Raw genomic sequence first — 22,767 nt, forward strand, 5'->3', positions numbered from 1 at the left:
TAAAAAAAAAAAAAAAAAAAAAGAATAACTTTCCTGCTTGGCTTGAAGGTTGACCAATAACCCTAGATTCTTTTTAAAAGCTTCTGATGGGGGGCAGCTAGGTGGCGCAGTGGATAAAGCACCAGCCCTGGATTCAGAACGACCTGAGTTCAAATCCGGCCTCAGACACTTGACACTTACTAGCTGTGTGACCCTGGGCAAGTCACTTAACCCCAATTGCCTCACTAAAAAAAAAAAAAAAAAAAAAAGAATAACTTTCCTGCTTGGCTTGAAGGTTGACCAATAACCCTAGATTCTTTTTAAAAGCTTCTGATGGGGGGCAGCTAGGTGGCGCAGTGGATAAAGCACCAGCCCTGGATTCAGAACGACCTGAGTTCAAATCCGGCCTCAGACACTTGACACTTACTAGCTGTGTGACCCTGGGCAAGTCACTTAACCTCAATTGCCTCACCAAAAAATACAAATAAAAATAAAAGCTTCTGATGACAGTATCTACACCATCCTCTAATATTTTCCAGGCAAACCCTATTGTCTCCTATAAATTCTGCTAGGCTCAACTGTTTTAACAGTCAAGTAAATGAGATGTTTTTCTACAATGGTGCTGTTACTTTTGCCTCTGTGTATTTGTAAATACTTAATCTGAAACCTGTCTAACCTCAGTAATTCTGAGCTCTGAATTCCATTATATTTATAGACTTCAGTGGCAAGGGACCTGGTGCCATAGTCAACTTCAGGCTATTTGCAATGTTTTCTCCTCTCCCTTAACTTGTCACATTCTTTTATTTAATGTTGCTCTTGTAAATTTAGTTAGATTGAAAAAGCCAGGGGAGGGGAAACAACTAGTTGGTAGTTGGTATAACTGGAATTGAGGGTTCAGATTTCAACTGTATTTTTATTACAGGAAAATAAAAGTTAATTCTGCAACAGTGGCACTTCCATCCTGTTCCACCCACCCCTCCCTTTAGTATTTGTATGCTCAGGTAGATAAAGATGAAGTAGACTTTTTAAAAAAAATCTTCTGTTTCTTTAAACAGTCCACATCCCATTATAAGGTCTGTAAGTTCCCTCTCCTTCCCTTATCCTCCCCTCCCTCCAGGTCTCTACATTGACCATCTGTCTTCCTTTTCTGCAATAGCTTAGCCTGAGGTCAAGATGCTCCTTGCCAGAAGAAAGTAGAAAAACACAAAAAAGAATTCAGAACACCAGACCTGATTTCTTTTTCTGTAGTATTATAGATAAGAGCACTACACTGCAGACTCATTCCTTCTTACTAACCTTTTGTCTTTTTAACCTGCTTGAGTTCTTGTCATATGAAACAGATCTAATGTTAACAGTGATTGCCAAAAAACTATTGAGAGGTGAGAAAGACTTTATATTCTGGTTTAAAAGACTGTGATCATGAGTATAGTTAAAGGGATGCATGTATTTTACCAATATAAATTCAAAGGAATAAAAACTCATATGGATATTTCTGAGAGAAATACTTCTGTTCAAGCTTTAAGTTTAATAGTTAAATTGGTACATATGTTGAAAGCTTTATATATAATTAAGATAGAGGGTAATATATGAATATTTATTAAGAAATCTCTACATTTATACATAAAACATATATAATAGCTAAAATGTATATGGCACTTTAAGGCTTGCAAAATGTTTTGCATATATCATATCACTTAATCCTTTCAAAACTCTTTGAGTAGGTGTTATACCCATTTTATAGAAGAGGAGAAAGAGGCAAATAGAGGTTAAATGTCTTACCCAGCATTTTACATCACAAGTGTTCGAGATGGGATTTTAACTCAGGACTTTCTGGTTCCAAGTCCAATCCTCCAAATTGCTTCCTAAAGTTAGCTTATGTTATATACTTAAAATTACTGAGTTCTGAAAGTTTGGCATTTCAAAACAGAAAAGCATATATGAGTGATATACCTGAACATTATATAAAAAAGACAGTGAAATGATCTGTCAGCAATTTTAGACCTCAAAGATCCATTGATATACCTGAAAAATGTATCCTACAAAGAATCATAGAATGCTGAAAATAGTAATCAGTCTACAAGCTATTAAGTACTTGCTATGTATCAGGCACTGTGTTAAATGCCAGGGATACAAAGAAGTAAAAATAGTTCTTGCTCTTAAAAAGCTTACATTTTAATGGGAGGAAATCAGAACATACAAGATAAATACAGATTATGGGGAAGGTGGCCATCAAGGAGGTGGCACTAGGAGTTGGGGGAACTAGAAAATGCCTCTCTAGAGAACTTAGCATTTGAGGCCAATTTTAAAGGAAGAAAGAGATGCTAAGAATTGGAGGTTGGGAGAACGAAATTTTCAAGCATGGAAAACAATCAGTTCAAAGTCACGCAGACTATAGGTGGTGTACCATGTTTCAGGAATAACAAATATTATAATACAGCTGAACCATAAAATGAGTGTAATGGAGGGGACCAGAATTTAAGAAGACTAGAAAGGTAGGAATGGGGGAAATTGTGGAAAAAAAACAACCTTTGAATCCCAAAATATTTTAGATTTGATTCTGTAGATAGTAGGGTTGAGTTTATTAGAGGGGAAAAAGGAGAACGTTGACATGGTCAGAGCTATACTTAAAAAAATCAGTTCGCCAGTTGCGTAAAGGATGTATTAAAATGGGGAGAGACTTGAGGCGGGGGGGGGGACTCTTTAGAAGGTTATTTCATTGGTTCCACTGAGAAGTAATAAGAGAATATGTAGTATTATATTGTTGGTGTTTGTTTTTTGTTCTCAAAGAAGATCATAACATCAGGGTGATGGCATGACTTGCAGTGAATTAGATTTAAGTAAGGCTGGGCTGTGCAAAGTCACCAGCCTCCCTCTCTCCTCCAGAACCCTCTGGGTCCAGTGGCAAGATATATGTCAGAATGACTAGAGATAGCCCCAGGATATTTATGGAAACACAGCTAATAAGTGTCTGAGGTGAGATTTGAACTCAGATCCTCCCAACTTCAGGGCCAGTGCTCTATCCACTGTGCCACCTAGCTCTCTCAAGATTATGACTATGGGGGGGTACAGCTAGGTGGTTCAGTGCACAGGGCTCTGGCCCTGGATTCAGGAGGACCTCAGTTCAGGTCTGACCTCAGACACTTGACATCACTTAACCCTCATTGGCCTGCCAAAAAAAAAAAAAAGACTGTGGCTAGAGAAAAGTGAATGTAGGAGAGATATCATAAAGTTAGAAATGATCAGATTTGGCAGGTAAAAGGGTATGTGGAATGATTGAGAGGGGCATTTCAAAATGACATCAAAGCTAGAACTTCTGATGTTATCTGGTCTAAATCCTTCATTTGGATAAGAAAACCATAGTTTAGATTTGGGAAGTGACTTGTCCAAGGTCAGGCAACTTGGTGTTGAGAGCTGACTAAAACCAAAATCTTCTAACTCTTGGCTATCTACTTCTACCATTGTACCACACTATTTCTATATCCTGGGCCCCAGAGTATTCTCTGAATAATAAAATCAAATATCCCTATTTAACCTCTTGTCATTTTGACAAGAAACACAATAATATTAGTTTTTCTAATTAAGAAGAAGACAATCTTGAAAATATTTCAGTTCCTCTGAAAAGCTCTTCTCTCCCCCATTCCCTCCACCCCCCCAGCTCTTAAATACCTGAGCATGCTGTAAGAGCACTGTTATTTTAATCTCATTTACTATTCTTATTGGCAGATAATCATAATTATGGGCATTTGAATGAAAACTTAATCCTTCTTCAGAATGCTGAGCCAGCTTAAAAGACAAAAAGATTTATTTTTGGGAATCAAAAATGCCCCCCCCTAAATTCACTTACCTTAATTAATAGCTACTAAGACCCACTAACTTTATAATATGCTTATTTGTGGTAGAAAAGTAAAATGAAACCTAGTAGGAAGAGATGGGACTTTATTTGTAAAACAGAAGACTGCCCATCACCAGAGTGACTGTTAGGGAATTAGGCCAGATATAAAGAGAAAAGAGGAATTGGCTTAAGGTTAATTAATGGCCCTGTATGTGATAAAAGGGGCTTGAGATGTCAATCTAAGCTTACTCTAGATGTATTTGATTCATTCTAGCTAGACTCTTATGGGTAGTTTCTGGATTATGGCAGCTCATGGACCAGCAGCCAATAGGCATCTGCTGGGTATACCCTTGTTCTAATACATACAGACTAGGCTAAGTTCATTATAGTTACACTATATGCTAGGAGTATAGGAGAGCTATTTTTTGACTTCATTTAAAAACCTAAAACTGGGAGTCAGAATGAGCACTAGATAATATGAGTGAACCCAAACCTAAAGGAGTGTTGGCTACATTTTGATCAACTATGTTTTCTTGGGCATTTTGATATGACATCTAGATGTTTGGGAATTTAAAATGCCTTTCTATGCAAAGTTGTAGCCTAGAGAAGTTTTGCTACATCCTCATATAAGCAATTACCCAAAGTCAAACAAGTTATAAAATGTGAGAACTGGAAGTATCTATTAAGATTGCCTTCTAGAATAAAAATCACAGAATTTTAAGAGTTGGAAGACACATCATTGCTCATATAGTACAACCAGCAAACAAAATTATCAACTACAACATACCCAAAAAGTGATCATTCATCCTTAAAGGAAGGAGAATTGATTCTTTCTAGGCAACCCATTGCACATTCAGATAACTTAAATCATACTCAAGTTTCTCCTGATATTAAGTCTAAATCACCTCTTTTAATTTATACTTATTGATTCTGCTTCTGTTCTTTAGGGCCAATCAGGATAGCTCTGATCTCTTCTGAATGTGATAGTCCTTTGAGAACTTGAAGTTATCCCATTCTCCCCCAGTCTTCCTTTCTCCAAACCAGAGAAGCTCTTTACTGTCTTGGTGGCCCTATTCTATACACCTTCCAGTTTCTTTAAATTGTGGTGGCCAGAACTAAAAAAATATACTCTAGCTGAGGTCTTACAAAGGCAGAACATGGTAAGACTGCTTCCTCATTCCTGTAAACTATCCCCTTCTTATGGACTTTGGTTCTTCTATCTCTGAGCCCAAAATTACATCAGTTCTTTTTTTGTTTTGTTTTTGTCAACCATATCACACTGCTGCTTTACATTGAATTTGTAATTCACCAAATTTTCCAGGTTATTTTCATAAAAAAAACCCTGCTGTTTATCAGTATTTTCCCATTTTATGCTTAGGAAGTTGACTTTACACTTATCCAGACTGAATTTCACCTATATTATATTCAACCAGTTACACTAGCTTGTCAAGATCCTTTTAGAACCTGACTTTGTTATCTAGTATGCTAACTATTCCTCCTAGCTTTGTGTCATTTGACCATACTTTATCCAAATCATTGATAAAAATGTTAACTAATTCAGGGCCAATCATAAATCCCTGGGAGCGCAACTCCTGCCACATTGTTGTTGAACCATTATCAAGTACCCCTGTAGCCTGGTTATTCAACCAGATCTGAATTAATCTGACTGTATTATAATTTAATCCATATTTTTCCATTTATTCCTCAAGAATAGCGTGAGAAACTTTATTAAAATTTTGTTAGAATCTAGATAAACTATAGTTACATTATTATCCTTACCTATTCATGTAGTAATCCTGTCTAAAAAGAAACTATTAATCTGTCATAGTCTGTTCTTGATAAAGCCTTGCTAGTTCTTTGTAATTACTTTTCCCTTTCTATATATGAGCCTCTCTTTGAGAATTTTCTCAGGAATCAAAGTCAGCTTCTTCATTGTACAGATGACATGGTACAAGATGTGAAGTTATTTCTCCAAGGGGCAGAACTAGGACTTGAACCCAGGTTACCTACTTTCAAATTCAGCACTATTTCTTTTTGACACAATCCTGTTTCTTCTGCAAACATTTAAATGCAGTGCATGGCCCCGAATTTCCTAAAATCACATAGAGAAGAGAGGAGCTTACTAAATAATTGAACAGAGTAGAACTAGTCTTTCTTTCTTATCTGCCTACTAACTGTTCAATCAAGACATGCATTTAGATCCCTATTGCTACCACCACTTAGAAACTTTTCATGGGTTATTTTCATCCTATTAAAATCTAAGTTTGTTATTTTAGGGGCTTCCCCATCCCCTTTGTTATATTAAAGTATCTAGGAATGTGTTGTTTGCGAGGAATAAAATTTTTAAGGGATCTGGTGGCAGAGGTATAGGTAGTTTTCCACTCACTCCAAGTTTTGGTCCTAAGAAATTGTATTAAATTCCTTGGCCCTTTAAACACTCCTCTCTAAGCTTCTTCTGAGGGTAGGAACAGCACTATCATTAATAAGCATCTTTATAGTACATGTTACTTTTCCAAAATACTTTGTCATAATTTCTTAGTTAACCTTACAACTTCCCTGAAGATTACTTGCACTATTGTTCTCCTGGGGAAAATGAGGCTTAGATGAATGGTAATTAATGTGCCTTGGGTTACATTGGCAGAAATGGGACTATAATTCACTAAGTTCTGACTCCCTGTATGGCTCTGTGCCTATGAACCACATTACATCTCAAAGTTACCCAAGGCATATAAAGGAGCATTTTTGCTATTCATTGTTTGATAATCTTCTGAATAATGCTTTTATTTGTATGATTATTCAAAAGGGGGGGTGAGATTTTTTCATTTTTCATTCCTTTTTCTCTAATGAATCTTTTTCTCCCTGTGCATTTATTCAGAGTCCTTATAACTCTTGACTGGATCATTGACTTCCTTGGACCGTGTTGTTATAGAACCCAATTGCCCTTTGGGAAAGAGACATTCATTGAATACTAGGAATTAGAAGCTTCATCATCAGATACCAGTGATTAATGACAGCTGAGGCTACCACCAGGAAAACAAAGCAGAATTAGTTAAGATCAATGTCCTATGCCTCTCATAGATTGAGAACTTGATCTCATAGATCAGAGCTATCCTGATTGGCCCTAAAGAACAGACATTACCCTATGCCTCTCATGGACAGAAAGTAATGTAATCTAAGGAAAGAGGGGTGCATGTATCTATCTATCTATCTATCTATCTATCTATCTATCTATCTATCTATCTATCTATCTATCTATCCATATATATATATATATGAATAAATAGGGGAAAATGTCATTTATTAAGTATTTAGTATGTATCAGGCCCTATGATAAGTGTTGGTGATAACAAAACAAGCAAGCAAGATAGACCCTGACCTCAGCGAACTTACATTCTAATAGAAGAAAACACAAAAAGGGGAGCTAGAGCTAGACAGACATGCATTGTAGTTCTCTCTCTCTCTCTCTCTCTCTCTCTCTCTCTCTCTCTCTTCTGGAAAGAAACTGGCTACTTGCTATATTTTAAATTCCCATAAATTTTGCTCTTGAACTGTATTCTCTGATGGCAAAGTAGCCATACCATTGTTCAGTTCATTTGGCACCCAAAACATTAAAATGTGAGAATGGGGATATCTGATACAGAGAAACATTTGAAAATTACTTGGCTCCTTTCCTTTGTCAATTCAGTCTCCACTTGAAAAAATTGGCAAAAATTTGTTTTGGTTTTGGGATTCAGGGAGTTTGAGGGTTCAATGGAGAGTGAATTTCCAGTTTGTCACAGATGAAAATTTTCAAGTAGTTGATATAGTAATAATGATTTCTTTCTATTTCTTTCTCTTTCTGATTTTGTCTCTTTTTTGGTCTTTGTCTCTCTCTGTTTTTCTATCTTTTCTGTCTGTCTCTCTCTGTCTTATACATTCAGACCCATGATTTGATCAATGTGGACAATTCAATAGAGATTAGTGATGAGCAACTCCTCAATAATATCCTGTGGGAACCTGAGAATATGAGAGACTTTTTCATTGTTCTACAGGTAATCTTGCATGTCACAAACTTGTCTTCTGACCACTCTGCATTCCCTCTCCCTCTCTCTCTCTCTCTTTCTCTCTCGCTTTCGCTCTCTCTCTCTCACTCTCTCTCTCTTGTTCTCTCTCCATATATGTGTATATATTGATATATACACATAAATTTATAAATTGATAATATATGAAGAAGCTGTGAGGCACAATGACTAGAGTCTTGTTCTTGGATTCAGAAACAATCAGGTTCTATTACTAATTTGTACAGTATGGGCAAGCCACATCATCTTTTTGAGCCTGTGGAAACTCACTAAAGTCTTATCTGTTAAATTATAGACAGGCAATGATGAGATGACTGATTTTTGATATATTGATATCTAAATAGAACTTTACAGTTTAAGAAGCATATGTATCTATATCTATATCTATCTTTGTTATATAAGTAGCTTAGGTGTTATTATCTCTATTTTACAGGATTAAAAACCAACAATAACAACAACAACAACAACAACAACAACAACAACAACAACAACAACAACAACAACAACTGAGACTTAAAAAACTCAGACTGTGTTGTCTGGAATGATAGAGCCAAGGAACAGAGGCAAGACTAGAGGTCAGATTTCCCAAACCTCATTTTAGCACTAGTTCTACTTCACTGTATTATTAATTGTTGGTGCCCTTTTCAAATACAGTGCTGGAAAGAGGAGAGCTACTTCTTTCACACCATTGGGAGAGTACCGCTCTCTAACTATTAATGATGGGTAGGATATTATTGACCATATCCATATTTACTTGAAGTATAGCACTAAGGGTGCTACTTCCCTTAATGTTTTTGGTGTAAAGTTATTAAGCAAAGACAAGGGACAAAATGCATTTTAGCCATCTCTATCTGGTAAGAATATTAATGTCTAAAAAGATCAGTAACTGATGCATATTAAATAGACATCAAAGGCCATGGCTACCTAGAGAAGTATCTTTATTTAAACTATATTCTATATTCATGGGTGATGTTTGGGATTATGTTATTTTGCTTCTTATTTTCCTGATTTATCCAGAGGAAGCCAATCTTTATTTCCTTAGAGGAAAACTGATTCTTAGGACATTCCTTAGATCCTTATAGTCTTCAAGTATGCACCACTCACTATCATTCTATCATATGTGCTTTGTACCATGCACCTAACTCTATCTCCCTCACTAATGACCAGTATTCTTTCCACTTGGATCATCACACTGATAATTCTAAAAGGAATAGGAACTGTATTAGGGAACCAGACTTTTTATCTAGCAATCCAGGTCTTTGGACTGATTTCCATAAAACATGTTCAGGGAAAGTGGTGCCAAATGTACCCTCAAATCACCATTTGAAGAAAATTTCATTTATGGGTGGAAGAGACATCATAAAACACCTGTGTATGTGGTTTGAGTCCTGAGGTCATGGCATAGCTCTACTGTTGAGGATGTAGGTTAAGGGAAAGGGCAGAAGCAGATTGAGGAGGAGCATATTTGGGATGTGGCCCCTGAAGAAAGGGCTACCATATGGTAGGTCCTTATTATAATTAATTATTCTTATTAATTAGGTGTTAAGTTCAGGTATTTATACTTCTGAAAGAATATATCATATCAATAACTTCTAAATTTTGGTGTTCTAGAGTAAAACCCCAGTTGTGCTACCTTAGTTGTACCTCTGACAGAATTACAGAAACTCAGAGATGGAAGAAAAAACAGAGGCCATCTGCTTTGAATAGGAATATACTCTAAAACAGCAGCATCATCAAACTCAAATAGAAATGGGGGAGGGAGGTCACTAAAGTATAGAGAAGACTCCCTATATACTTCATATTGACTTTAGTTTTAAAATGTAATATATTTTATTGTATTTTATTTATTTTGTTAAATCTTCCCAATAACATTTTAATCTAGTTTGGGTCGCACTCAGCAGTAGGTCACTATGGATCATGTGGGTCACTGTGGCTCACTGTGGATAGTATGTTTGACATCTCTCCTCTAAAACACATTGACAAGTTGTCATTTAGACTTTGCTTGAAGTAATTTACTGAGGGAAACTGATAATCTTCCAGGTTAGTCCAATTCACATTTAGATAGCTCAATATGTGCCAGGCATAGTGCCATAGTGGGGACAGTTTTCCTTTTATCCAGCCCAAATCAGAAACTTATAACCATTTTTCCTACTTCTTCTCTCCAGGGCCAAGTAAAACAATCCATCTTCCATATGACAACTTTTCAAATACTTGAAATAAACAATCATCTTCCATACAAATCAGATGTATGAGTGTCTAGTGGAAGAAAGTCAGAATGACAGACACCTGGGAGAAGGAATTGTGTTTGTGTTGGGGCTGGGGGACTGTTGGGGGGAGGAGGAAAGAGCTTTGGTCTCAGTATAGGGCTACTCCACTGTCTCCCTCCTCAGTTAGAAGTGGACCCTGTTAGTGGTGAAGAGTGCAGAGGATTTTGAACTTTCCATCTTTCCATTGGTGTCCTAACAATAATCCTGGGACAGTTGATGGCAATGTCTGCATTTGTAGCCAAGAACACACTGGACACAGATACAAAGAACCCAACAAGAAAAACAAATTACATCTAAGAATAACATAGCCAGCAAAAGATTATCTAGGAACAAATATTTGATGGTTTATGTATAGGCTAGAACTTAGATGGAGCAAATTCTGGTCTTCCTCTGGTACCTTATCTCATGAAACACATTTTAAAAAGAAGTAGATGACCAGAGTAAGAATGGGATGATCAATTTAAAGCTGAAATGGACATCAGAGGTCATGTGCTCCAGCACACATTTTACAGATGAGGAAAGTGAGGTTCAAATACTTGGTTAAAATTACACAGGTTATTTTACTTCTAATCAGCAATCTTTTCACTACAACACAGTGTATGGATAGACAAATTTGTATGTGTAGAGGCTGGCAGATGTAGATGGCTTTACAGTTGAACCATATGAACCTGTGGGAGAATGTGTCATAGAAAGTATGTGTGTGTGTGTGTGTGTGTGTGTGTGTGTACTAACCATTCTTACAAGGACATCTTAATACAAATATCTCTTTCTAAAAGCTAATTAATTTTGCTTAATTGATATCAACTAAGAACCATGCTGAAAACATACCTATGGGAGTTTTTGTGTTGTAGCATTAGGAAAAATAGAAGGCTCCTCAAATCTGAGAGGACAAGTATAAGTTTCCCTTTGGGGACCAGAACCAGCAGTGGTTCTATATGCACCACATTTGTGTTAGGAAGGGTCAGAAAGAGGCAGAGATGGAAAAATAGGATGTTATTACCAGAAGGGGAATCCTGGAATTCAAGGCCATGAAGGTAGCCTAATTATGGGTAATACTGAGATATACTGAGGATGTCTTCGGTAGAATGAAGGGAGGGTTTAAAATCTCCATCTTCTGATTCCAGGTCCAATGCTTTACTTCTTTATATGACATTGCCTCAGATATGGTTTCATCTGATCCCAACAACAGCCTTGTGAAATAAGCAGCATATTTTATTATTATGATTATTTTTAGGTGGGGAAATTGTCTCACAAAGATTAAGTAAATTGCTCATATTTACACAACCAGCAAGTAGATGATGGAGTTAAAACACTAAACCACGTCTTCTCACTCTGTCTTTTGCTCTCTTTACTATCTCATAATGAATTAAGAAGCCAAATACTGTTTGCAATTGTCTTTATTAGTTTCATTGCTAGCCCAAAGGCTGTGTCTAAAAGGAACCACTTTGTTTTCATGGAAAACGCTGCTGTATTTACTACTATTACTACTATACTCTACTGTATTCACTATTCTTATACGATAATACATGCTTACCTTCTTGCTTTGGTTTGTCAATTTCTTTTACATCTTGTATCATTTAATGACATGTCAAAGAAGTAGAATTTTGTTAGAGATAAACTCTGTGAAGCAATGAGTATAGTTGTCTGTGTATAGAGAATTTGTCGCAGGTTGGACCTTTTCTTTAACCTTATAATTTTATGCCTTTACAAAATCAGTCTATGGTCTTGTGAATATCTTCTTGTATGTTTGTGATGAGTACAATTATAAGCATACATAATTTCTCCATGACTTTTAATGTCATTTTATATCCATTCACTTGGAAGAGTTTTCCAAATATCCATAAAAGAGTTGACACCAATTTCTCATTTTCTTGTTGTATAGCTAAGCATGATTGTATGTGAACAAGATTAAATAATAATGTATCTTTTATATGATCTTTGCTTAATCTCCATTGAGGGTAGATAATGACTCAGGCAGGAACCATTCCCATCATTGTAGAATGATCTCAGGATCTTGATAAATTCCATAAGGAGGCCAAACTTACTTAACAGCTGCTGGAACATTTATTTGCTGATGTTGTTAAATGCTTTTGGGATGTAATTGAAAGTGAAGAGCCAACATGTTCCCTTTGACTTTCATTACAGGAATCAGTCAAGCCCTCTCTATCAATTCCTCTTCACTAGAAAAACAGAATAGCTAATTTCTTTCAGGCTGGACATCAAAACCCACTTGGAGGCCTTTATGAATGGAATTGTGAGGTTTGTTACTATATTCTGTAAATATTTCTTTGACTTTAGTAGTATGAACTTCACTTTGCAAAGGTAGCAGAGATATCCATAAATTTAAAGGGATCTAGACTGAAGCAGGAAAGTCCAATACATATTTGATTGTTTATGTATAGGCTAGAACTTAGATGGAGCAAATTCTGGTCTTCCTCTGATACCTTACCTTGTGAAATGCATTTTTAAAAGAAGTAGATGACCAGAGTAAGAATAGGGTCATCAATTGAAAGCTAAAATGGAGATCAGAGATCATATGCTCCAGCACACATTTTACAGATGATGAAAGTGAGGTTCAAAGACTTGGTTAAAGTTACACAGGCCATTTTACTTCTAATCATCAATCTTTTCATTACAACACAGTGTATGGATAGACCAATTTGTATGTTTAGAGACTGACAGACAATGATGAGCTGTGGTGTTGACAGTGCATCAAGCTCTAGACACAAAATAATCTGCCATCCATAATTCTCAATTTAGACCCAATATCTTGTCAATAATATGGGATCTGATTCATTAGGAGCAGCAACATAAAGTCATATTTTAAAAGAAAGCTATAAATATTAGCATAGCTGGAACAGTGATAGGCACTTTAATTAAGGTTTATTTTCTTCATCTTCAATTTTACATTGTGTGGTAGGTATGACTTTGTCAAAAAGACAGGAAGAAACCCATGCACTTTGCTAATAGCAACAGTATCCCAAAGGTATTCTTATTTATATTGGGAAACAGACTGCTCCTGAAATGAGTATGGACAAAAATGTGAAAATCATTATGAACGGTTTAGAGCATCAGAGATTCCAAATACTTATATTAATCCAAAATGGAAGTTTCATATGAATACCTGTATCTGTACTCCTCCACCTCCAAGCTAAGATCACCAGGAATTGATATATCAAATATGTAGTAATTACATTACCATATGATGAGTACATGCCTTACTACTACAAGGACCATGTTCTTGTCAGTGTAGGCATTCCCTTTATAATACAGACCCCAACCGTTCTGTGCTTTAGTAGATTTTGTTTATGAGTTTCTATGGCTAAAAATATTTATCACCTATTGGGTATTCTTTTCATGAGGAGCCTCTCTGAGTTGCCCAAAGTTGGTCTTTTGATAACAAGTACAAAATCAATCATTGGGCTCATTCTCAAAGAATTTTCTCCTTGGCAGGAAATGTTGGAGCTTGTATACTGTTGGAATAGATTTCAGAGGCCAAAATGATGTCCATGATCTGATGAAACATTATGGTAAATCCTCATCACAAGATCATTGGAGAACCTAGTATTTCTCTTTCTGTACTAACTGTAGATATTTGAAAACAAAGCCACAATGTGCATTAGGGAGTGTCCAGGCATGTAGGAATAATTCAGTATCTTATTTATAATTTTTAAAAAAGAATCATCCAGCTTAATTTTTCCTAGTGGTCAATGGCAGTTTTCTGGTAGTTCACTACTGGCAAGTTTGGGCAAAGGTGGTGGTCGATAATCTGCCTAAGAACTGGCAGCTGGATTTTATTCTTGAAACAGTTGGGGAGGAACAAACCCAGCCCTATTGCTCTACCAATCCAGCTGCCAATCACAGAAGCAATGACTCACCTTTGCAACAGATCAAGTTTAATGGGAATCCTGACTGAACAACAGATGACCCATAACTGAAAATATCCAGAGACATATTGTACATGTGTAGTAGCTCCTCCACCAAAGTCCTATTTCAATTATTCATCACTATGTGGAGGTGGATACTGGGTTCTTGAAGGCTGTACTTGCCTTCAGTGAAAGCTCTAAACAGGTTCTGAGGGGCAGCTAGGTGGCACAGTGGATAGAGTACCAGCCCTGGAGTCAGGAGGACCTGAGTTCAAATCTGGTCTCAGACACTTAACACTTACTAGCTGTGTGACCCTGGGCAAGTCACTTAACCCCAATTGCCTCACCAAAAAAAAAAAAAAAAAAAGAAGTCATCTAAACAGGTTCTGAAAATATGGAAAGGTCTTAAATATAATCCTAGTAATGGACTGTCTGTCGTCTGGGGATCATAGTAACACAAATCCTGGTATCTTAGGTCTAGAAGAGACTTTAGAGGTTATCTAGTCTGTACTTCATTTTATAGAAGAAAAAGGGAAAATGACTTGCCCAAGTTTACACAGTGTCCTTGGGTTGTATCATAAACAGCGATTCAGTCTTATATTCTTTGCCTCCAAATTCAGCATGCTTTTCAGTGCATGGTGCTGATCTGCCTAGCTAAATTGAAAGTGACTCATCACCAGAAGATTGGCCAGCAGGTGAATGAATTTTTTCAGCCACAGAAACTCAATAAACCCATCAACTAAGGTATGGTATAGAAAGATTATTATCTGTACCAGCAGAGGCAATAGCCATGCTGATGAAATCATACATCCCAGAAGTATTAAAGAAAACATGCTATGGGAAAAATGTAGGTAATAAAAAGCATAAAGTGTATGTATGCACACAAGGTAAATTTAAAATCTTTTCCCACCCAGCATGTACAGCTCTGGTGATGTCTATATTATAATCTACTAAGAAAACTCAGCTTTGCATTATTACATTAAAACAGGAAACATCCCTGTAGCAGTCAATTTTCTTCAGCTACTGCCCATTTTATATACTGACTGCAGTTCAAGAGTATAATCCAAAGGCCAAAGGGAATGCCTTGATTTCCTATATGTAGTCGTTATCTTAATAAAGTTGGTATTGCACTCGGGTTATTTGCTTGATTCATGCTGCCTGGAATTTCCATTATGTAAATGCACTCTTCTCACTAAATACTTCGTATGGCAATTGCTTTTTCAATTTAAAAGTTTGTCTCTTTTCAATTAAAAAAAAATGCTTCAAATTTGCTAACAACTTTACTTGTTTGTACTTTGTTATTAAGAGAACAGCTGGGACTAGATTGACAGATGTGAGTGGCCCAGATAGTCTTTTGATTTCTACTAACCATAACTCAACTAATTTCTCCAGAGGCTCTGCAAATGAATTGAGGCTCAGTTTCCTGAGCTTACCTTGTCTAATATGTCTCTGTAGAAACAGGGCAAATTAGCTGTTATTGGATCAGTTTACTCAAACTAAAAATGAAAGTCTGATAAGTTTCGGTCATAAAAGAGAGAAAAATCATGAAGTTGCTACTTTCTTTGTTCAGTGAGGGCACTATCTGATTTACTTCCTAGAACTGTCTATGATGAAACTCTATTTATCTTATTTTCATTGTGAATATGAAGTAAGAATAAGCTTATGTTCCCTAACTGTGTAAAGTAATAAATAAATTCAATGAAGTCATAGCATTTAGAGTTAGAAGAGGCCTTAGATGAAATTTCTGATTGTTTTTTGGATGGAGAAACTGAGGCACCATTTCCCTGTAATTGCTTTGGTTGTTAAAAGCAAAAGATGAATCACTTTAGTAAAATGATTTAATATTGAGTAGGTGGAAGGCCAAAGAAGTGATTTGATTAAATCCTATTTAAAAAAGATAAATGCTAATATGCACAGAGTGGAGAAGAGGCAGTCAAAATATTTATCAAGATGTGCTTGATTTTGGGACTGCAAAAATAACTATGACATAGATGTGCTCTCAAGGAACTTTTAATTTAGGGAAGATATACACAAGGTAATGTGAAATATCAAGATAAGTGTAAAATAGAGGTTCCAGTAAAGTATAATCAGAAATCTAAAGGGAGAGAGGAATTCCTTTCACCAGAGGGAAGGTTATCAGGGAAAGCTTTATAGAGGAGTGGACACCTGAGTTGGACCTTGATGGAAGAGAATGATGGAGATTGAAGGGAGAGCCCATATTTTCCAACACATTTTTGTTGTGTTTTTGTTGTGTTGTTTTATCTTCTCTTATGCCTACCTTTATAGAAAATAACTGAATATTAAAGTGTATATTGATTGAATATGTAAGGTCTTATCAAATTCTATATTAAATTCTTACTTGTTCTCTGTAATAGATGTTGGTACCTAAGTTGCAATTATCTTCATGGTGGCTTTTTTGCTTATGTTCATCAGGAGCATTGCAAAGGAACAGGGAGGAACAGCAGCAAGCACTATTAAGCATGCGTAATTGTTGTTTTCAGTCACGTCCAACTCTTCATAACCCCATTTGGGGTTTTCCTGGCAAAGACTCTGGAGTGTTTTTCCATCTCCAGCTCATATTACATATGAAGAAACTGAGACAAACAGGTTTAAGTGACTTGTCCAGGGTCACACAGCTTAGTGAGTATCTAAAACCACATTTGAACCCAGACAGATGAATCTTCTGGACTCCAGGCCCAGTACTCTATCCAATGCCCTACTAAGCATCTGCTATGTGTCTGGTACTGTGTTAAAGGCTTTGCAAATATTTGTTCAAACAAGGTGGGATACTTGAGTAGATTACATGAAATTGTGTTTCTCACTTTGGATAGACATTGAAAATGACTCTTCTAATAGCTTAATTTTTTTTTTCTATAAGAAGAGCCTGTAAGTCATCCTTTCATTTACCTATAATGTCTTCATATCTTCTAGGAGAAGGGAACAAACATTTATTAAGTGCCTAATTATGTGCCAGGTTATGTGCTAAGCACTTTAGGTGTTTTAAGTATTATTTCATTTGATCTAGGTGAATAGGGGGCAGCTAGGTGACACAGTGGATAAAGCACTGGCCCTGGATTCAGGAGGACCTGAGTTCAAATCCGACCTCAGATACTTGACACTTACTAGCTGTGTGACCCAGGGCAAGTCACTTAACCCTCACTGTCCCACAAAAAAGAAAAAAATAGATATTATGATCTAGGTGAATATATCATGAGTGCCAACATCATATAACTCATTTTCTCCAGGAATATGTTAACCTATAGGTCATTGAACAAGGATGTCATATTAAAGTACCAACACATAAGTGCTTATTTATAGAAGTTCAACAAACCAGATGATTACATTCTCCTTGCTCATTTTTTCCCCACTTTCTCTCATGTTTGCAATGCCTATTTCCACCTCTTAGTTTCCCTGAATGTGTTCAAATATCAGCTCAAATCTCAGTTTCTACAGGAGGCCTTTACTGACCCTCCATCATGCTTCCCCTCAGTTATCTTCTCCTCTAAGATGACTTTCCATGTACTCTATATGTATCTTTTGTCTATCTATCTATCTATCTATCTATCTATCTATCTATCTATCTATCTATCTATCTATCTATCTATCTTTCTATCTTTCTATCTACCTACCTGACTACCTGCCTAAAATCTTCTTCCCCATGATAATGCAAGACCTTCAATGTCAGGGACTGTTTTTGCCTTTTAAAAAAAATATCTCCAGCACTTAGCACTATGCCTAGCACATATTAAGCATTTAGTAAATGCTTGGAATTTGTTAAGTGATATATCACCTTGGAGTCATCTTTGACTATCAATCCCCTCTTTACCACCTTGCTTCCAATCTATTAAGTAATCAATCAATAATTCCCACATCTTTCCCTTCTTTTCTGTTCACTCTCACTGTCATTAACTTAATTGTAGCTCTGACCACCCCTCTCATCTGGATTATAATTATAATAACTCCATCCCTGGTTTCCTGTCTCTCTCCTCTCCAAAATAGTTTCACCATAATTGAAGAAGCAGAAAGGGAATGTACGGGGATAAATGCCATTAATTTTTTTTTCTATGGGTAGCTATGACCAAATTATTTATCTCAGTGACCAACCTCCTAGTATAGAGCCTCTCCATACTTAACTAAATTCATCATCTAATAGCAGACCAAGCCTCTATAGTTGACACCCCTACATGCCTCATAAATTAAAGATGCCATTTTTTGAAAGGATCTGAGAATCCATGGGTCTAAAACAAAGATAATACATTTCCTCAAGTTCTGGATATTCACATTTCTTACGGACATTAGTGTCTAATTGTAAAACTAATCATTCTTTGAGCTGAACAAACATTCACATTAGAGGTCAGTAAAAATGAAACCAAACTTGTAAAGCTTACGCTTAGAAAGCAGAAATCATGACCATGAATGCTGTCTTGCTGTTAAGGAGGGCAATTGAGCTTAAGCAATCAGAAAGTTTCTTAATTAAAAATGAACAATGAACAATGTGCCAAATATATAAACCATCCAAACCCCTTTAAAAATAATTAAAGATTATTTAAATGAGCATTTCAAGACTCAGAATATTAAGTATTAATGTAGGCTTCATGCAATGATCTTATCAAAAGCAGGTCATAATGTCTTCTTAAGAAGATTACAGGCACATTTGTCCAAAACATTAACTACTGTGTCAAGTCCAATAATCATAGAATAATGGGATTGAAATGTAATTCAGTCTTCTGCTGTTTTGCTCCATCTCCCAGATGAAGTCATAACTAGCTGCATCAGGTGATTTTTCATGGAGGTACACAATGTCATAACAGCAAACACATCATCGATGTACCACCATATTACTGTTTAACAAATCTGGTTATCAGAGGTAACTTCAACATATATTATTAGTACAGGCACCAAAATATCAAAGAGGATATTAGATAGGTTCCACGTGTCAAGAAAGCTAAATATTAATAGGCTTCTCTCCAATGGACAAATCAAGTGTCTATTTATATTGATCAGTGCCATGTTTTATCTTCTAAATGAGAGGAAGTCATAATCTATGTACTGAAGATGAAAAGTTTTTTTGTGTGACAGGAGCTGATTACTATGGTAATTGTCTTTAAAATTATGCAATTTTTACTTAGATTACAAACTCTCAAAATATACATATTCGATGTATCACAAAGTAGCTACCAGAGTTACTAGACAGCATCAAATGATGGCAATAGGGAATAAAGAAAACCATAAGAAAATGTTTAACAAAATAGACCCCTTGTGGAAGTGCAACATCACTCAGACGTTCCTATGGAAACTCAGTTAATACCTCCTGGTGTAATGTTTTAAAAGTTTGAGAGGAATAATTTCTAGGTAATTAAGACTTTTGGTAATAATGCTAGCATTTTGTTAGTAAAAGAAGTCAATGGCACTCTTGAATGCCATACAGTTTCTATGGCCTTGGAAGAGTAGGCATTCATGAGGGTGGTAATCAACTCTGATTGGTTAATAATTAATGAGAGAATGACTATTACAATGGAAAATGTGTTCAGTCCAATAAGGGACTGAGAGAGTGACATGTCACTTTTAGACAAAGAGACTATCTCTCCACCAGACCACCCCCAGTCTTGGGCAATCTAGAAAAAAGATCGACCTTCAGACAAACTTTCTTGAGTGGAACACAATGGACAGGAATTCACCTTAGATAAGGTGGTATAGGTGGGGTAAATTTTTGGCAGAGGTCAGTAATGTCCTTTAAGGGCTGGGATGTGAACAAGGAAATAGGACAGGGAAAGAAGACTGAATCTCCCCCATAATGGGTTATTGATAATCATTTTTCTCACTTGATAAGCTGAATTCAAGGCATTCATCTATATGGATAGCATATCCATATAGATGAATGCCTTGAACAACTTTTGTTCAATGATCATAAATCAATGATCATATATATTTAATACTATGTTAGGTATTGAGAGGGATATAAAGGAAGTATATTATAAAATAGCTCACATTTCTATAGCATTTTAAAGTTTGTGAAGCATTATATGATTTGATCCTCAAAACAACCCTGTGAGGTATCATTATGGTCATTTTATAGATGAGTTCCCATTACAATGAGAGCTTGAGGGCAGAGACACTGCTTTGACTTTTATCCTTGGAGCTAAGCACAGTGTCTGATCCATGGTAAGCACTTAATAAATGCTTATTGACCTACTGACTAAAAAGTAGGAAATTTAAAATCCCCTCTGACTCTTTATAATAGAAATCCAATTAATCTATCACTATTTAGCTATTTTTAAAAACTACTCTGTTTTCCCCAAGTTTGTTTTAAATTGTTAAAGAAAAGACACCTCTAAAGTGAACTAAAGTTGCTAGATATGTAATTTCATTGTTGTAGGAAACTTCTCAGGAGGAACTTCCATTATTTACAATTTAAGAGAGTTTTCTTGGGGAATTTAGAGATTAAGCAACTTTCCCGAGGTCATAAAGATCGTATGTAAACATGAATCCAGAATGTTCCCATTCCAAGGGTAATCCTTTATACACTCTGCCCACAGTAGTCAATAAATATTTGTGATATTTGAATATATTTAAAAGAGAGCAATGATTAAGTTATTATTTGATTGCAAATGAACAACTGTCTTCTGGATGAAATAAAAGACAGTTATGAGGACTTCTTTCTTCACTTCTTTCTTCTAACTGTGAGAAGAAAAGTAAGAAGAAAGCCTGCAGGGGAAGAAAGAATACAGCAGCCCTCTCTTATTGAGAGAAACCATTTTGGTTCACAGACTAGCAGTATGAGGAAGTCTTTGCCATCAATGGAGAGTCAATGAGGTTGTTACCAGCAGTAAGGAGCAGCATGTACTATTTTAAACAATTTGACATCTTAATGGTAAATGAATGTTAAAAGTTAAAAAGTCTACCTAAAGTAGAATAAGACAATGCTAAAATATATTAGACAGTGATAGAAAATAATTCAATTCCTGTTAGTTTACTGGAGGAAAGTATTTAATATGCAGTTAGATATTTTTATTTATTCAGTCTTTTTCCTCCTAAATTGTATATGATGTGGTTTATAATGAGAAATTTGCTAGTAATTTATTTTTTGATTGATTGATTGCCTGGACCTGTTATTTCATTGACAAGGGGAACTCTGAGTGAAGAAACTTTCTCTACTAATACAGATGAGCAACTCTACTGCAAATTAGTTTAGAGAATGGCATGGTATATTGCCATATTAAGGAACTTGCCCAGAAGGTGCTTGAACTCATCTTTCTCACTTCAAGGCTGACTCTCTATTCACTATTCCATGACTATGATTTCAACAAAGAGCAAAAAGTAGTGGCTTTTTCTGTTGTTGTTGTAAAAGGAATACATTATTTGGGTACTACATTATCCAGATCTAGGTCAGGCCTAGCTAGCTGTCTCACAAAAGATATAACCATTCACTTGGTGGAAGCTACATAAATTGCAGTCATAATAGTCAAGAGCAAATTATAAACATCTATGGGACTAATCTTCCAAAACTAAAATGGTGGAAAACACTGAAGAAAAGCTGAGGAGTTTGAACTTTCTCCTGAGTAATTGTGGGTTTTAAGGTAGGGAAGCAAGATGATGAAATTGGTGTTTGAGGAAGATTAATCTGGCAGTGTGGTGCAGAATGGATTGGAATGGAATAGAGAAAAATCAGAGAGACTAGGTATTAAGCTATTATAGCAGCACTATTGTGTGGTGATAAGACCCTGAATTAGAAGCCTGATAGTGTAAATATAAAGGAAGGAATGGATGTGAGTGGCATTTTGGAAGGAAGAATCAACAGGAGATAATGTAATAGAAATGGGGGATGATGGAAAGAGTTGAAGACAACTCTGAGATTTTGAACGTGGACTGCTGTGAAACCTGTGCCATAATTGAAAGTTCCATATTGATTTTAATTTTGAATGTACTGACTTTGAGAAGTTTATGGGATATCCATGTAGGGATTTCTTATGGAGACTTGGGACTAGAATTCAAGTTAGAGGCTTTGGTGGGAAATATAGACTCAAGGGTAATATGAATAGGAATGACAATTGAATCTGTGAGACAAATCCAAGTCTTTACTGAGCCAGAGACCATATAGAGAGAAGAGTGAATGATGATGTATATCCAGAGTTAGAAGTTAGAAAAGGAAGAAAAAGCAGTCACATTGGAAAGAAAAGAACCAACAAAGTAGAGTGTCATAGAAATGGGGAAATTTTCAAGGAGAAAGAGATGTTTAATGGTATCAAATCTTTATGAGTTATCAAAGAAATGTAAAGCTAAGAGAAAGTGACTGATAGGCAAGGAGTTCATTGAACCCATTTGAGAAAATAGTTTCTATAAAGAGTTGGGGACTGAAGCTATATTACAGGAAGCTAAGGAAGAAGACTGGTGAATCATTGTAAATTAATCATTTACAACTTGTACACTGTATTTATTTAATAAACACACTACAGAGATTAAAAAGTTGCTTATAACATTGAGGAAATCTTATAACGTCTAAAAATAAAATGAAGTCTACTACAAATACTAGCTTATTTAGTCCCAAAGGGCAGAACTAGCAGGAAATTGCAAAGGGGCAATTTTAGGTTTGATATCAGGAAATGTTTTCTAATAATTAGTAGAATAGGTTACCTTGCAGGACTCATTTTTTTTTTTTAGTGTTCTTATGGCAGATGCTGAAGGAGGACTCGTCATGGTTCTTTTTGCTTATAGGTCAATATGGCCTCTGAAGTCCTTTCCAACTCTCAGATTTGTCATTCTGTGAA

Source organism: Dromiciops gliroides, chromosome 3 (assembly GCF_019393635.1).
Source record: "Dromiciops gliroides isolate mDroGli1 chromosome 3, mDroGli1.pri, whole genome shotgun sequence".
Taxonomy (NCBI): domain Eukaryota; kingdom Metazoa; phylum Chordata; class Mammalia; order Microbiotheria; family Microbiotheriidae; genus Dromiciops; species Dromiciops gliroides.